Genomic DNA, 5,352 nt, shown 5'->3' with positions numbered 1-5,352 from the left:
TGGGTTCTCTGGCGAAGGGTCGGCAGTGATAGGTACGATTGGGTTAGTAATAACCTTGGGAGAGGGACCCCGAACTGTCTCCAAGCTCCTCGAGTTTGTGGTCATCGACTGTCCCTCCATGTACAATACAATTTTGGGTCGACCTACGTTGATGGAATTTGAAGCCATAACTTCTATCCGCCACCTCGCAGTCAAATTCCCCTCCTCTATGGGGATATGTACAGTTCGAGGCGATCAGCTCGCTGCCATGGAATGCTATAGCATTTCCATGAAGCGAAAATCACAACCCAGGCAGCAGACGATGGCCATTCAGGGCGGAGGCGAGGAACCCCAAGAGGTGAGAGCTAGCCCTGGGATAAAGGAATCTCGGCCGGCCGACGACGTAGGTACCGCCCTGAGTGACGATATCGACCCTAGAATTGGCGAAGATAGGTTCGAGCTCCAGGCTATCAAAGAGCTCGAAGAGATAAACATCGATCCTAAAGACCCTTCGAGGGTGGTTAGGCTCGGGAAAAACCTTGGTGATGAAAGAAAGGCAGAGCTGCTGAAATTCCTGCAAGAAAATCTAGACATTTTCGCCTATTCTCATGAAGACATGGTGGGGATCAGCCCGAGAATCATCATGCATACCCTCGGCTTGGACAAAAGCATGCCTGAAAAGTCGCAGGAAAAGAGGTGTCTGGGCACTACCCGAGCTGCGGCCCTGGAAGAGGAAGTTGCTCAGCTTTTAAAATGCGATTTTATCCGCGAGGCAAAGTACCTGATCTGGGTTGCAAATCCTGTTCTAGTCCCAAAACCTAACGGAAAATGGCGGACCTGTGTCGAATTTTCTAACCTGAATAAAGCATGTCCCAATGATTGCTTCCCCTTACCAATAATTGACCAGTTGGTGGACGCCACAGCGGGGCACGAGCTCATGTCCTTCATGGATGCGTACTCTGGTTACAACCAGATCGCTATGAATCCCGCGGACTAGGAGCATATCAGCTTCATGACCCCAACCAATGTTTATTGTTACAAAGTCATGCCCTTCGGGCTGAAGAACGCTGAAGCTACATATCAGAGGTTGGTCAACAAAATGTTTGTTAATCAGATCGGGAAAATGCATGGAAGTGTATGTTGACGACATGTTGGTCAAGTCAAAAACTGTCGATGGCCATGTTCCCGATCTGAGGGAATGTTTTGAGATCCTAAGGAAGTACGGTATGAGGTTGAATCCCCAAAAATGTACCTTCGGGGTGGCGTCAGGAAAATTTCTGGGTTTTATAGTCAACACCAAGGGAATAGATGTTAGGAGTGTGTCCTAAAAGCATGTAAAGACATTTGTTTTTTCTGTGAATAAATAAATACAATGGTTTATTATTATTGTTATATTTAGATTGTTAAATTATTGTTTGAATAATTTTGTAAATATCAGAAAAATTCCATATTCATTATTGAGGATGTGATCTTGTATTAGTACGAGAGAATTAAGATCACCTGAATGAATAAAAATAGTCAACAACGACAAATTAAAGTTATGGAATTCTTTAATTGGAGTTGTAAGTACGGTTTACTGAGTATCATAATGATACAAATAATCTAGATTCGGATTATTGATGTGGTAAGACATCTCGGTAAAGGTGCTTTATATAATATGATTATATATGACATGGACCGATATGAATTAGAGTCTTTATCCAAAAACCATTTAACAATAAAGACTTGTAATTCATATCATAACAGATGATCATTTATAGATCAACCTAAATCCTGAGTGTTCATGAACTCCTGTTCATGTTTATTAAATCTTTTGATTCATTCGTTAAGGTCTCTTCAAAGAATGAGGCTAATGACTTTTGTTTTGGAGATTTAATATCATGGATGGCTGGGAACATGTATCAACAATACGGAATCTAATCTTTCCTAATGGATCGTATATTAGTTCCCTTAAGGGTTAATTCTGGAACTGAATGATTTTGAGCTCAAATCTATAATTAGATTATAGATTAATTATTCACTAGTGAATTAATGGTACTTAAGGAATAAGAAGTAAATTAGAAAGGTTAAATGGTAATTCTCCCATTCTAATTTATGAACTAATTAATTAGAGGGTTGAACTATTGTAAGATGGTTATATCAATGGACGACTTAAGAAAAAGATTTCTGTAAAAGTATATCTATAACATAAAGAGTGCAATTCTGAATTTATAGTGGAGTAATATCAAAATTAATAAATTAACTATTATAATTAAAGAGTTTAATTATTTAGTTTCAATTTATTGGAGCTTAATGTTATAGGTCCATGGTCCTCGAAATGGCTCAAACAATCACTGTCAAAGGCAAATACAAAAAAAATGGGCAAAAAGGACTTATGTGATAAGTAAAATATTTTTCTATGTATCAAACATAATTATTGTTTAATTATGTGTAATTAATTAATTAATTATTTGATTTATCAAAAATATAATTAATTTTGAATTAATTTATTTTTGGGATTTTTGGTATTTAAATAATAATAAAAATTGGGAAAAATCACATGCCTGCACAGGCATCTGGTACACGTGTGGCACAGTGCACAGGCATTGTGCTACACGCATAAGAGATGGACTTAGTCTCTTGATTCCACAATTTTAGTTATTTAAATATTAAATAAATAATGAGATATTTTAATATGATTAAAATATTATTATTTAAACAAAAATCTGATAACTGGTCAGTTATTTTGAATTTGTTTAAAATAACAAATATTTTAATATATTGGATATTATTAAATATTGGATATCAGTTTTCACATAACGTAATTTTTCAGGGATAGAAAAATATCTAGGATTCTCTCAGAGAAAAGAAAATAGTGACAAAAACAAAGGTCATTGTTCTTCACAAAACCTAGGTCCAAACTTTATCAGATCTCATGTGTTGAGAACATCTGATAAATAGTTATTGCCTATTATTTGTATAGCGAGCCCACACTCGTTCTTTGTGTGCCTGAGAACATTTTGGAAGATCTTGGTGTGAGATCTCAAGGATTCAGCCAAACGAAAAGATAGCAGCAAGGAAGGACCTGAGGTAATTTTTCTATTCTTGTCCTTGATTCAATATATATATGAGTGTGAAGAAGTAGATCTAGAAATCTTATGGGATTAATCTGACAATTTGATTGTTGTTCCGCTGCGCATAATCTCTGATTTGATCAATAAAAACCAACAATAGAGGCGAACCTAGACAAAATCAGATTGCTACTTGAAATGCCATCGCCTCGATCGCAAAAAGACATCCAGAGTATGACAGGAAGGGTGGCGGCCCTTAATCGGTTCATTTCCAAATCTACCGACAAGTGTTTGCCATTCTATAACCTGCTCCGGGGGAATAAAAAGTTTGAGTGGACCGAAGAGTGTGAGCGGGCCTTCCTCGACCTAAAAGCACATTTAGCTGAGTCGCCCATGTTGTCCAAGCCAAAGGCAGGAGAACCTCTTTTTCTTTACTTAGCTGTTATAGAAGATGTTTTGACTGGTTTCTGCTGAGTTTTGAAGTCTAGAAGTGGCTATGGTGGATTTTGAGATTAGGGATGCATGTGCTTGGGTTTTGAGTATTTGGGGTGCTTGGGATGAGTGGAATGTGTTAATAAGCTTGTTTTTGAGTTTGGTGAAGTTTTGGTTGAGTTTGGTTCGAGGAAATCGCCAACTACTTAAGGAAATACAGTCTGCCAGGGGTGACCCTAGTCAAGCCCAACCCAGACCAAAGGGCTAATCTGTCTGGAGGTGCCTATAGCGCCTGGTCACGATTTCATATTGAGGCAGGGGCCACCTTGCCTCTTCACCCATTCTTTCAGGGGGTAGCCAACTATTTTCAAGTTTCCCCCTTTCAAATAACCCCAAATGGATATAGGATGTTTGCTGCACTCTATATCCTGTACAGCTAGAAAAAATGGTCCGTGCCATCGCCTCATGAGGTCAACTATCTGTTCGACCTCAAATCTAACGCCAAACATGAAGGCACGGAGTTCTTCCACCTTTGTCATCAGGAAAATGGACGCACTTTCCTGACTGACACCACCCATATCTCAAACATGGGGAGGTACTATCAAGAGTACTTCCTTATGGCGGACCTGGTCGCGGACAACCTGGCTTTCGCACGAGGAGGTAAAACTTTCGTATCGCTGGCTGACTTTTTCACTTAGTCTTTTCCTCCACAATGTCTTAAACTTTTGATGTCTTCTAGGCCCGTGGCTGCGACCAAGCCCAACTCCAGGAATGGAGTCAAGATCGAAAATCTTAGCCAGCATGTCAGATGCTGAGAAGAGTGTCAAGAATCTATTTACAGAGGCTAACCTTAGGTTGGTTGGCCTCTGGGTCCCTCAATCGGATACGAGGGGGCCTTTGGCAGGGAGTGCTCGCACCGAAGAGGAACCCGAGCAGCAACCTCAATCATCTCCTCTGTGGAGGAGACCGACTGGGGTCATGATCAGGGAACCTGCTAGCACTCCTCGAGCAGAGAGGCCCTCGGCCCCCTTAGGAAAAGGAAAGCAAAAGGCCACTGAGCCTGTCGACCTCTCTGACGACTCGTCGAATGACAATGGTATAGTAATTTTGCTTTTAAACAATTTGCCAATTCCCTGTCATCTATTCGACGGGGACGGCAATTATAAATATGCTCCACACTTAGGGCCAGACTTCTTCGTGTCAAAGAATGAGTGTAAGACTAGTAGAGTCTGTAGTGTAGCGACCAGTAATAATAGCTCGGGTATTGGACTTTGCAATCCTTTTTTGTTTTCTTCTTCTGATGTAATGTGTTTCGCTGTTCATGCTATCTCATTGTTTGACTTTGCTATTATTTTTCAGGCATGGACTCCACCAACGTGTTCGACCTTTATAGCACCCCAGAGGCTGCTGCTACCCCTCCGAGCAAAAAGAAAACCAGCAAGAGACATGCTGGGGAGAGTAACAAAGAGCCTCAGGCGAAGAAGGTCCGGAATGCAGGCCCTTCAAAGGACGGACCCTCAGCCACCGCGACTCTGCCTTCCCCTCGCCTGCAGCAGACTCCATCTGCCGCGGCCGGGTCGACTCCTTCTCCCGATGCCCCAACTGACCAACCTCAGCAAGAGGATCTTGCCTCTACTGGGAACTTGATGGTTGGTCGCGCCTTTAAGCTGATCAAGGAAAGGGTTACCAAAATCGCGAAGCACGAATGCTGCCGAGCGGCAATGGCGGCTACGGAGACGATGGGCGTTGACCCAATTCTAAACCGAGCCTTGAATGAGTTCACCAGTGTAAGTTGTCTCCTTTGTGAAATCAGGTCTTCGATAATTTACTGTTTGTCTAATATTTGTTCTGAATGCAGGCCATGCTAACCCTTACTACTGGCCGTATCCGC

Source organism: Humulus lupulus, chromosome 6 (genome assembly GCF_963169125.1).
Source record: "Humulus lupulus chromosome 6, drHumLupu1.1, whole genome shotgun sequence".
NCBI lineage: Eukaryota > Viridiplantae > Streptophyta > Magnoliopsida > Rosales > Cannabaceae > Humulus > Humulus lupulus.
The sequence above is the reverse complement of the archived record's forward strand: the minus strand, read 5'-3'. Positions refer to the sequence as shown.